The sequence below is a fragment of the Dermacentor albipictus genome, chromosome 4 (genome assembly GCF_038994185.2).
Source record: "Dermacentor albipictus isolate Rhodes 1998 colony chromosome 4, USDA_Dalb.pri_finalv2, whole genome shotgun sequence".
NCBI classification, from domain to species: domain Eukaryota; kingdom Metazoa; phylum Arthropoda; class Arachnida; order Ixodida; family Ixodidae; genus Dermacentor; species Dermacentor albipictus.
This window is the reverse complement of record NC_091824.1, coordinates 74,774,385-74,787,354: the sequence shown is the minus strand read 5'-3', so window position 1 is coordinate 74,787,354 and position 12,970 is coordinate 74,774,385. Positions and strand designations below refer to the sequence as shown.

Here is a 12,970-nt window from a genome sequence, read left to right as displayed (position 1 = left end):
GATTCTGTTATTGGTGGAAAGTCGAACTTCTTACAGTATTCTAGTAATATTCCGGTCAAGTATTCAGTGAACGAAGTAATTTTCGCTAAGCATAGAGAGCCAAGAATATCGAATAGACCGAGTAATTTACGGGCGCTAATTTATCACGAATTCATACGCTTAGCTTGTTCTTCGGGGTAAAAAAACTTTGAGGCTCAGTGAATACGTTCGTTCACACATTGCATAATCAACACGGAGACAACGTGCCCCCTTGGTAGGCATTGTTTCCTTCTTAAGGCAGCTCTGAACCTGTCTTTGTTTTTGTAGTTTTTACGACTTGACCCGCCGCCGAATCAGACGTATGTCTCAGCGCTTCTTTCTTGTGTGTTCTTTACCCTTTCTGTTTTGCTTTTTTGTTATTTTCGTTTGGCTGGTGTTTGCAAACCCACACGCAACCTGCGGTGACCTGCATACCACGAAGCAAGATCGAGAGCGCATCCAGAGACCCAAGCGCATCCTGCTCGGTTTTTCCCACAACACTGTACACACCGCCGCCGTCGAGGCTGGCTGTGCGTGCGCGCGGTTCCGGAATTCCTTATTTATCTCGAAACGGCGCTTGCCCAGGAATTCGATCGTGCAAATACGTCGAGCATCTCGCCGCAGAAGGAAAGAAAAAAAGGAAAATAAAACCTGGAGGGACCCGACCCCCGTCCGAGGATCCCGTAGGAAGTGACGACACATGTGCCATGTATGGGAAAGGTCGTTCAAGCAGTGCACAGCATATCCGTGTCCGGTCGATCTTGCCGTCATCCACCCCTCCTCTTCCGAGCGCCACCCCCCCTCGAGCGATGGGGTTCCGCCGGCTCCGTCTTGGCGACGACACCCCTCCCTCCCCCCCTCTCCTCTTTCCTCTCATTCCAACTTCTCTCGCAACTCTTCCTCATCTCGAGCGCCTGTGTTCGATGTCCTCCTCCGATTCCTTCCTTGCTGCGTTCGCCCCAACATTGCTCGTCCTCTTTCCTGCTCGCCTGCGATGCGTTTCAAGTTCACCCCTCTCTCTCTCCCCCTCTCTGCCCTCGGCCGGGCGTCGCTGTAAGCGGCGAGCGCGTGCAAGTACCTTTTCTTTTTGTTTTTCTTACCTTCCCGCCGCTCTACACGGAATCGAAGCGATGCAAGCGCGCGTCCAGGCTGCATCGGCGGCGACGGCGCCGGGTCGTGGACTTCGCGCGGGCGCCCGCTGAGCACGCCCGGCCAAACCACGTCAGCGGGAGGCCGAGGAATCCAGTTGTTTGCGCCCGCCTCCCCCCCCCTCTTCCCCCCCCCTTCGTTCTTCCGACTCCAGACTTTAGCCTTTGTTTCACCACTCGCACGGACTGTGGACATCGCTCGAGGCCTGTGTTTCTCGGTCTCTTTCTTTTACCCCGGTGCTTTCCGCAACTTCTGTTGCCCGGGGTCCCCGGGACTACGACCGGCGTCGACCGCCTGCTTTCTCTCGCTTTCTTCGCCTCTTCACTGCCTCGCGCTAACAGCTTCTTTTTTTTTCTTTCTTCGTTCTTTCCTTTCCTTTCGTTTCACTCGTAGCGCGTCACTTGCGCAAGCATCTCGGCGCCGCTCTGACACTACCGCCGATCACCTGGCTCGCTTCTCTGACGAGCGTCGACGCGAGTGGACAAGCGGCCGGTCGCAGCTCCGCCCCCCTTTTTTCTCGTGTACGTCGCGATCTTCCTACTCCCGAAGGAGGCACTTCTCGTCTCGATTCTTGGTGAAAAAGGAAGGAGCTCTGCTCACCGTGAGCGATTTCTTCTGTTTTCTTTCGGGAGTAAGAGATCGGCTTCCAAGGAACCCGGCCGCATCCGCTGACAGGTGAGTGACCATGTGACGCGGCTCTGACATTCTCGCGGGCGTCTGTCACCGGCCAGCCGGGGCCGAACTGGCCAGATGCGTGTCACGTGCTGCTGCAGTGCTTTGTTTGTTCCTAGGTTGCGCGTTGTGTTTCCATTTCTGTTGGTTGTTCTTGTTATTGAATCGTAGGTAGTCGTCTGTCACTTCCGCAGGAGGGCTCTGTATAGTACGGCTGTGACAAATGTGTCACCTTGACCGTGCTTAAAGAAGAAAGAGATAACAGCTGACGTCAGATACTTACGCGGAAAAGATGGAGAGATTGTGGATGTGTAGTAGCTTACCTAGTTTTTTTTTTCTTTTAGCGGTTGAAATTCCTTAATGGAAAAGAAAGAAAGGAATTTTATGGAAAGAGAACTAAGGGCATATGCTCTCCGAGTAAGACTGTTTCATGGGAACAATGCCTGCCCCTGAGTCAAGCAGACAAAACATGGCCACACTTGCACAAGGGAGAAGTGATTTTGTAAACAAGCTTGCTTTTCTTTATTCTTTAATAGAGTGTGACAATCGTGCGTTCCCTAGGCAGATGCGCTAGAAAAATACATTCACTTTTGACAATTGGTATGATAATCTCGGTTTAAGTTTACTTTTTCTGTTCTTGGGAAGTTCGTTTGAGGTGCAGATAAGAAATAGCAATGTTAACTTGAAGTGTGAGCAATGCGTTCAGTTAGCTGCTCTGTGACTGCAGTAAAATACAACGCAATGATATTGACGTCACATTGAAATGCGCGAGGGAGGGAATTTTTCTGACTGTAGTTCTTCGAGAAACTCACGAAACGACCCTATCGTCTGCTGTTCGAAAACAAAAAGCAGTAGCTTACTAATTTTTCGAGATGCATGCGCCAAACTTCTCACACTATAAATATCATAATACCATAAAAACATATTATCATAATAAACGTGCCCAAAAGATACTGCATATACTGCCGGATTTCGTTTCGAATTCAGGCCCGTCATATTTGCTTCTCCTATCGTACTCAGATGCTAATGTATTTTGCAACTGAAACTGTATGCTTAAAAGTTGTATTAATGGTATATTATGTGCACGCGGATATTTTTTTCTTTCTTTTCTTTTTCTTTGTCTTCTGTCTTATTCAATGGCCGCGTCATTGCCCCACGTATAATATCAGGGTTCTCATTGCATGCAACATATAGCGCGGTAGTTCATGCCACAAATTACGGGAATTAGGGACGAGCTTGGTTGATGCCGATGTCCACTTGCTTTCTTCGGGGCCTGCCACGCCTCACACCACAACGATGGACACGAGGGCGCCATTCGCTAAACAAAGCGCTCAATCGGTCACATCGTCCCCCGATGCCCCTGCACAGATTTAGGTTTCTTAGACACTATGTTGGTGCCCGCGCAAATGACTGCTTGAAAAAACAGCGTAGGTCTAATTCTCACTAACCGCTCAACACTGCCATTCACATGCCAACACGCGCTATAGCACTCAAACAAACAAACACACAAACAAACAAACAAACAATCAAACACACGATCAAACAAACAAACAAACATACACACAATCAAACACACACACACAATCAAACAAACACACACACAATCAAACAAACACACAAACACGCAAACAAACAAACAACGAAAGAACGAAATAAAGAGAGAAAAGCGTTGAAGGCTGCATGAGGAACACCGCTGTTGAGTAATCAAGGTCAATTTCGATCAGTTGGGGTACTTTAACGCGCGCCTGAAGTACACGACCGAATGTTATCGCATGGTGCCTGCAGTGAAACAAACGCGTCCAGCCAAGCGTAATGCAAGTACTGCGCAAAGGGTTTCTGCTTTTGTTGAGCGCACTTCAAAGGGTATACAGCCCTACGGAACAGCAGAGTTGAGTCTGGCCTCACCTGAGCATCTGGTGCTCTCTAGTGTCCCTTTAAATGTTACAGGTCACATGTTACGCGTTTGCCTTCCCACCTTATCGGTGACTAAATGCTATATTACATGGCCTTCTTGGGCAAAGTGTCCGTCACGGAAGTTGCTCTACAGTGTAGAACAAATGTGCCTGTACCGGGTGTGCAGTTAACGCGGACCACCTACTAGCCACATAGGCTATTGGGCCAACTATATTGTACACATTACTTGACTTGTTTAAATAAAGCTCACTTTTTGATTGATTGATTGATTGATTGATTCATTCATTCATTCATTCATTCATTCATTCATTCATTCATTCATTCATTCATTCATTCATTGACAGAGAAGAATGCTATGACGTTTGTGCAAATTAGATCAACTGCATGTTGTTGGCAACTCCCTAAACGACCTCCAGTACTCTCAAAGCGAATCTTTTGTTTGCTTTTAATTAAATTTAAATTAAATTCGTTTACATAAAGTGCCAAGACCACGATACGATTATGAGACACGCCGTAGTGGGAGATTCCCGATTAATTGTGAGGTTCAACTGAGGTTCTTTAACGGGCACCAAATGCACAGTACACGGGTGTTTTTTTTTTTTTTTTTTTTGCATCCTTACCTATCAAAATACGACCGGCGGTGTCTAGCAGCTCAACTACGAAGCCACTACGCTACCACGACGCGTTTGCCGTTAATTCCAACATGTGCTTTGAATCTGAATATCTTTAGTGTTCTTTTTACGGAAGTTACTTGCATCAAAAAACTTTTTTTAGTTATGCCTATGGCCACAATGTCAATAGAAGGTTTCTGGAGAGCACTTGAAAATTTAACTTTCATTTTTTTACGCAAACGCAAACGCAACCGTTCACGCAAGTCGTTTATTTTGCCCTTAAGAGAAACGCGCCGCGGTTTTCTAGGCTGTCGCGGGCGTTTCTTTCCTTTTTTATATTTTTTTTCAAGCGCGGCGAAACTTGGAAGACTCAACTGTTGTTGATGTCTGCGTAATGCGAAGCATTCATGATTTGTAGAGAACGGTTATATGAATTATGTAACAGTCGTGTAACTAACGGTTATGTAAGAATTAAGGCTCTAGGTGCTCATATTTATTAGTATGATATAATGTTTGTAATGACAAGATATAAGATTGAAAGTAAACTGAAACACAGTGGCACATAATCAGCGCGCATACGCACTGATTATGTGCGTATGTGCACTAAAGCTTTCTAAAAATTTGTCTAAAATTTTGGGGCAAAAAATTTTAGACTGCGCTGTCGCCCAGGCTCGGCACATGACAACGACGAGATAGGCTCGCCCGCCAGAAAGCGACTGGACTCCAAGATTGCTTCGCATTAAAAAGAATTACACGCATCTCAAAGAACTGAAAGGGATTTTTCAGATGGCTTCTGAGTACCTTGTGTTTACAGTGTGGCCATAAAGTTAACAATTAGATAGCTGGCCAATTATTTATTACTTATATTACTAGGGAGGAAGCTAGCTCGGGGCCAACATTGATTTCCCCATTCGAATGCATGTAAACGACGGACATGCTTTTCTGAGACAACCGCTTGACCGATATAAATGAAGTTTGTTGCATTTCAGGGAGAAATTCTCAATTGTAATTTCTCTAGGCATGATAATATTGATTTCTGGGTCTAAATATCTTTTTCTAATTCGTGAAAATTTGTATGATTCAAAAGAATTGAAGCGCAAATTTTACAAATATTTACCTCTGCACCATAAACCAGATATTTTAGTAATGTAAACTTCATTTGTTAGAGCAGCAAAAGCGGCCGAATTTAATATATGCATTTACAGCTTGCATGAAATTGTTACAAGTGTTTCGCAAAAGTCCTATTCACAAATTAATGGCATTGTTGAGTGGTGTATAACAGGCTGATTTTGTCCCCCTTAGATTTATTATCAGCTGCAGTTTACAAAACTGGGATGTCGCTTTTCATTTTGGAGTTGCAGAGTTGTAAACTTGATGCATGAGCTTTTTTTTCTGACTGTGCACTTTTCCACAATTTTGTAAAAAAAGATCAAGGCGTAAATAAGTACTGTGCTTGCTGCAGTCACTAGTATTTATTCGTTTTCTTTTAAATTCAACAAAACTCACCAAATTCCGTGCAATCGTTTCCGAGTAAAGCGATTTCTCCGTTCTCATGTATTCATATAGGAACCCCCGAGTTTCCTCTTAATACGAAAAAGACCAAAAAAGAGGAGACTGTATACGCGTTTCCAGGGGGGGCTGCTAACGACATAAGTCGCTTTCATCCACACAGGGAAAGCTTCGCTATGTAAAGAAAAGAAAGGAAATAATACAAATAAAAATCTGGAAAAAAAAACATGTTCTGCGTTAGCAACGACAACTGATGATGATGATGATTATGGCGGCGGCGGCGGTGGTGGTGATGATGATGATGGTGAATTAAGAGGCTCATTGCAAAAGCACAGAAGTAGTGACCCTTGCTGCTGCTGATACAAAGGAGCATCAGGCCGACTTGCACTGAAAACATCGCGAACACGAGACTGGCGCAGAGACAGGCACAACGCGCCCCTTTCTCGCCCAGCACAGCTTTTGCGCTATATTTGTATGTTCATCGCACCAGCGCACCCGACTTCTAGTTGTCATTTTTACGTGATGCTGCGGCGAACGACATTCACGATGTGGTTTCGACTGGAATCGAATACGTCGACCACCGGTGTTGATCGCGATGTGCACGCGCAAGCCGAGAATTCGATTTCACTTCAATTTATTTCAACACCGTTCGTGTTGAAGTGTTATGAATTGCACGCTGACAGCAACTGAGTGTAGGAAGTAGCAGCTGGGACGGAAGTTTGGCGATTACTCACACAGGGAAACTCACTTTACTGGTGATTACGACGAAGCACTTTCGATAACTTGTGTTCGATAACGTTCACATGCTGAGCACGAGGTTGAGGGCTCGACTCCCGGCCGCGGCGGTGGCATTCTGCGGAGGGCAGAATGCCAAAGCGTTCGAATTAATCCGCAACCCTCCACAACCGTGTCGCTCGACCCCGTTCGTTGCGGCGCCTCCTCACCAGTCGTTGGCTACCTTGGGACGTTACAAATAAAAATTTCACTTTGTTTCGAAGTAGCTGATAACAGTTGCGCTGTTTCCTTAACATTTGCCCAGGGGCGCTATAAAGTAAAGCTATTCCAAACTTCTCTATTCCACAATTCTGCCATCAGCGGGCCTTCACGATTGGTAGAAAAATTTTCGGTTCATCCCCACTTAACCTGTCTGTCACGCGGTGTCACGGAAACAGTGGAAACGCCCCATCTGATATGCATATGTACGCACTGATATTGCATGGTTAGGCCTAACAAAAGAAATGTTATTATTTCTGATTCCACGCTTTTTCCCATTAGCCATCTGCTAATGGGCTGCACCCACTTCGCCTTTCCGTCACGCGACGTCACAAATCCGCGAAAACTCACCACATCGAAGTGATGTGTACGGGTTAAATATGCAGTAATATGCCGAACAAAAATGATTTTTCTTCTGAATAGCCGCAGACTGCCCCGTTCCGAGAAAAATAGCTGACCGCCAATCGCTCAGGCACTGGCTACTCGCACTGACCGGAGAGCGTGGGTTTATTTGTGGATCACAAAACTTTTCGCCAGACCGTATAGCGTTCTCAAGCCATTTAAGCACGTATACGGCATCGCTTTGCCAACTCTTCTTTGCTGACGATCCGTTTTAGCAGCATTGTTAACCTTCTGTTGCATGGCGTCGCGATTTTCGACCAGCCACCGCAGGCGGAGTAAGGGAAGCGGACCAATCGCAGACGCCGGCACCACCCTCTTCATCCGGTTATCGATATTCACTGCGCTGGCTCGGCCCCATCGAATCCCTATACAATTGAGCGTACTCCTCGCCTCATGTCAGCCAATTAAATAAGAGAAACCGCTCAATGCAGGCAACTTTATTAGTTGTAAAGCAAACAAATGTGGCCTCCTACAAACGAGGAAAGCTTTTGTTGGCCTATTAGAACAACGCTGTGGGTCAACGCCCGGTGCTTGCGTTGGCAGTTACCTAAATTTCACGTCAGAAGATTACAACAAAAGCAGATTGGAATAGTTTTACGTTGTAGGACCCCATATTTGCCGCATAGACGAACCTTGCGCAAGGTTGCGCATTGTAAATCGCACTTGACCGCGAGCATGAACGCTCAGGCTATCTTTATTCCTATTTGTTCGTTCATTTGCCATGACCTAATTCTCCGCAGGACGTTATAGTAAGAAGCAGAAGTTCCTTAAAAACAACTTGAGCACATTAAGAAAACACATTTCGCAGCACAACGAGTACAACGCATAAAAATGTTTACACTTCTCAAGTAATAAACAACACGCTAATAATAGAAAAAAAGCTTCACAGAAAACAAAACAAAGAAATGACGTAACACGCACGCACGCAAACGCACACACAGAGAGCCGCAGACACAGACAGACAGGCAAACAAACAGACAAGATGACTCACACAAACATAAACGAGCGCGCGTTTTCTTGCGGGAATGTCAAGTGATGACGCCTCAAGCCTCGGTGTGAAGTTACGACTTTCCGCTTTCCTTGTTCGTCCGCTGAATAATTTTTCTCATCGACGCTCGGACGACATCGGCCATGGAATGTATACAAAGGCCGGGCGCTCAATTCTTTCTCCACAACTGTGACGTGTGCTAGAACAGGGTGGGGCTTTGCTAAGAAATGTCCCAAGTCTTTTAAGCCCCAAAAGATGTGTAAAGGACGAATGGGGAGTACAAACGAAAGTTTCGCGGAAAACGGTCACGCAAAGGTTCGAAGCGTCCAAGGCACCCATTCAAGCTTCTCCATTATTGCTCGAAGCAACGCAAGTCGGCGCTTGCGCATGCGTGTGTAAACGTCTGTGCCGTAATGTTTAGAGCATCGGGCTTTCAATCTGGGAGAACCGGCTTTGAAACGAAATGCCGGAGACTTATATAGTAACTGGATTCTTCAATCGTCGAAACGTATATAGAAGGATGAGAAGCACAACATCGGGGTTATTTTTGGTTTATTTGCCGAACAGTTTCTGCCGGGGGACGGACCTTTTTCAAAAAAAGAAAGGTGGCCCCAACTGTTGGGCAAATAAACCAAAGATAACCGCCAAGACGAGCTCCTCATATCTTTGTACATATATGTATATAATCACGTGTCAACGTCACCCTTGAGCTACTAAGCTCACGCAAGTGGACAGAAACATACAAACAGCAAAGTGGGGTGCAAGAGTTAAAGAAAGCTATCAGCGCGTGCGTGCCTTCACGTCTTGCACTGCGACCGCTACTGCACATTAGCCTTCCGCTACCACTGACCGTTGGAAGATTAGCAGCGGGTAACTGAGCAGATTGGAGCCGGACGTGTTGGCGGGGTGCGACTGCTCTCCGCCTGCGTTACAAAGCATGTTTTTGAAGCACGAAGCTTTTGTCGACGGATTCATCGTCGGCGTTCATATGTTCAATGCAGGACGAACGCCTCTACCGGCGTTTGCCAGTTACCCCCAGCTGTCGTGCGTCTGTTGACCCGATCTCACGCCGGCGAATTTCCTAATCTAACCACGCCGCATAGTTCCCTGACGTTCTCGACTGCAGCTCTTGGCATCTATTCTGTAGGTCTACAGAACGCAGGTTACAGTCGGTTAACGATAAGTTACGCAACTGTCAGCTTTTCCAGACGATGAAGCAAACCAGACACGCTGTGGCAGCAGTGCGTTCATGACCCCAGAAAACTCCCGGCCATGCATTTCTGACAGTCAAGCTAGCCAAGAAAACGGAAGTATTTCGCGCACAGTTTACTGTAGGCACACATTCTTTATGTGTTCAGATATAAAGAAAGTGCGGTATGGTGTTGATCTCATGTATGGACTTGTAGAACATTCCAACTTCACAGCAAAACTGATGCCAGCTGGAGGGCTCTGTAAATTTATAGGCTATTGTAACTTGTGTTGTTCCAGAGGGCTTAACCGGAAGTCTTCTGGGAAGCCTGTTTGTAAACATGAAAACATATTGCGAGCCGTTGGCTATGGAGCCTGTCGCGCGAAAAACAAACACCTCGCGTTCACCGCCCATTATACGCGTATAAGCGGCGTGAGGTATTTTTTTTTTTTTAGCGCCTCCGCTGCAACGTGGTCGCGTTCGCTCGCTTCCCGACGCGTCGCTCCGACGATCACCGACGCGGAAACGAATCGTCGCCTCACTGTGCCGAGGCAGGACCGCCCGCGGCCCGCTATACATGCACGCGCGCGAGCTTGTCGCAAGGTGAACAACCGCCGACGGCCTCCATAATCAATTTTCCCGATTTCCGCGCGAGCCGCGTACTACACACATCTCTACGTGCTGTATTTTTTTCTCTTGTTTTCTTTTTTGTCTGTGTCTTTGACGAATGTGTCACATCTTGTCTGGCTGGGCACGGCCTCGGCTGATGGCGATGGCTCGGGAATAAGCGATGCGGAAAGAAAGAAAGAAAGAAAGAAAGAAAGAAAGAAAGAAAGAAAGAAAGAAAGAAAGAAAGAAAGAAAGAAAGAAAGAAAGAAAGAAAGAAAGAAAGAAAGAAAGAAAGAAAGAAAGAAAGAAAGAAAGAAAGAAAGAAAGAAAGAAAGAAAGAAAGAAAGAAAGAAGCGAGAACGCTGTGTCGTGGCTGGATTCTTGCCGTTGCGCCAACCAATGACGTATGACGAGAGGAGTAAAGAAAATGAAAAGAATCCATGCGTAATAGGGCCCCTAGAGGCTTTCTTTAAAGAACTGTGTCTGAGAGGACTCGCGCCCTTGTTGTGGCTGAGCACGAGGGGCCACCTTCGATTCCAGAATGCGGCGGCCTCATGTTGAAGTGGGCACTTCGCATTAGGACTAAGAAAAAAAAACAGAGAACTTATTCTATCCACCATTGCTTCCAATCTAGCTGTCCTTCACGCTTTGTCCATCTCGTGCGGTCATTTTGTCTGCATATGTTTACAAGCCTTTTGCTCGCCTAAATTAGTTTGATTTGGGTTATGTTTATTTGCATTCTGACTCTCCCTCCCTCCTCATTATCATAGATATATACTCTTATAATATGATTCTTTTGATTATAACCTACGTATTCTGAGCTTTTGTTTATTTATATTGTACTTTATTTTTTTATTTTCCCCCTTTTATATATTCCAATATATTCCCCCATAGAGTGCATGTGACATTGCCCAGTAAGGCCGGCTCTAGTAAATGATGTTTTCACCGCCACCACATAAGGCTCGCCACCTCCACCTTCATTTTGCAGCCGAGTTACTTTCACTCGTCATAACATCGATGAGGGCGACATGCAAGACGGTTGACGTACTTACATTTAGGTGCACGTCAAATAACGACAGACGGTCGAATACTCTAAGCCTCTCCTTTGTGAATACCTCTGATAGTGTATATTATATACTCGTGTGTCTTTGACTGTACGTGTTTTTTATGTGTTTATCACTTTGTATATCATATCAATCGCCCAGCAACTGGAGTGGCATGGGAGTCGATCAGCCAGGCTAACGTCTCTAGTGTGTCGTTAGAGCACTATCTCTATCGCTCCCTCTCTGAGCCCTACACTACCGTGTCTAGCATTGCCCTAGTGTTGCTTTAAGACATTAAAACCCACGTATCATTCAGAAGGGTTGTGATTGCAAGTTCAGGTTTCACTTTTGCACACGATGCCACCGACTCATACGGTTAGGGCAAGCTTGCCCCTCCAACAACTCGAAGCGCACAATAAGGTAGTCAGGCTTTGCCGCATGGCTAGCAGGAGTTGCGCAAAGCACGCTTATGCAGGGCCCTCGAAATTGTTTTCAAGTTTCTAAAGGAAGAACCGTTTAATGTCTAGGAAAACAACTGCGAGGCTCACGTATTGTTCGGTCAAAGGAAGAAGAACGTTCCCATGTATTAATGCCGCGAATGGCTATGTACATTCACTGAGAGTGTTCGCATATGCGTACGATCTTCAAGTTTCGCGAGGCTTTGCAGGTTATAAACACATTGTTGCCAATTAATTATTTATTGGCAGCTGATATCAAAAAAAATGAATGGCAAAGGTTATCATTAATACGGCAACATCAGTGGTGAGCTGTATGTGTGCATGTGCGTGCGTGCGTGCGCGCGCGCGTGTGTGTGTGTGCGTGCGCGCGTGTGTGTGTGCGTGTGCGTGTGTGTGCGTGTGTGTGTGTGTGTGTGAAAAATGATGGGGGTTTACATACTAAAACCACTTTCTGATTACGAGGCATGCCGTAGTGGAGGACTCCGGAAATTTCCACCACCTGGAGTTCTTTAACGTGCACCTAATCCAGGTACACGAGTGTTATCGCATTTCACTGCGCGCGCGTGTGTGTGTGTGTGTGTGTGTGTGTGTGCGTGTGGGTGTTTGTCGTCGTCACGTATGTTGTTGTATACTGGCGCGTAATCTCCATGAACCCTAAACAGTTGACTCGCGCTTGTATTCTGGGTCAAACAGCAGGTTGAGACGTTAACTCAAGTGATAGCAAACTCGACGCTCCCGCAGCAGTAAGGCCGACACTCCCGATCCGCTCGGTAGAGTGCGTATGAACGCGTGAAAACGGCGGGCACAGGTGTTCATAACTGGCACTTCTGACTGTCAGATTAGGCAAGATGCGCATCCTTGCAACGCAGTGGCGAACGCCGGGTGCCGGCCCTATTGCGGCCTTTTGGCTTACAACGATTGCGGTCGCGTGATCGTGGAATTGGTGTAATCGAAACTCGTCCAATCCCGTCGCAGCGGTGTCTCAGTGGCCCCGGCGTTTTGCCGCTGATCGCGACGTCGTTTGTTCGTTTGCCGGCGGCACCTCATTGCGGTGGGGGTCAAATTCAACAAACGCCAGGTTGTAACATGCTTGGGGTAGAGTGACTCTACTCTGGGTGTACGTCAAACACCACTAGATGGTTGAACGCATTCCCGAGCCATCAATAGGACGGCGTCTCTCGTGACCCCGTGAGCGTGAGTGGGCACTGAGCTTTGAGAATGTGGAAGGGGTAATTAAAAAGAACGGAGAACATGGTGAACCCTAACTTCCATATAATGGTTTATTTCGTGACTCGAAAGGCTGCACTCGTCTCTTCATGTCACATGGTTCGCTAACAACACAAAACCGAACAACAAAAGCAAAAGTAACCACGTGAAAAAACATATTCGGACAGCCTGTGGCGGCAGTCCGAGAT

General features: G+C 46.5%; 1 protein-coding gene across 2 annotated transcripts in view; it reads left to right on the top strand.

Moving 5' to 3' along the window:
• Positions 1–12,970, top strand: part of LOC139059658 (uncharacterized) — a 62,223-nt gene that overhangs the window by 35,710 nt on the left and 13,543 nt on the right. The window contains exon 1 of one of the 2 annotated variants that reach the window (XR_011514283.1): positions 1,300–1,842. The exons of the other annotated variant lie outside the window; for it this stretch is intronic. The gene's annotated coding sequence lies outside the window, so the exon portion shown is untranslated. Of the gene's footprint in view, positions 1–1,299; positions 1,843–12,970 lie in introns of those variants that run through there. 2 annotated transcript variants of the gene reach the window in all.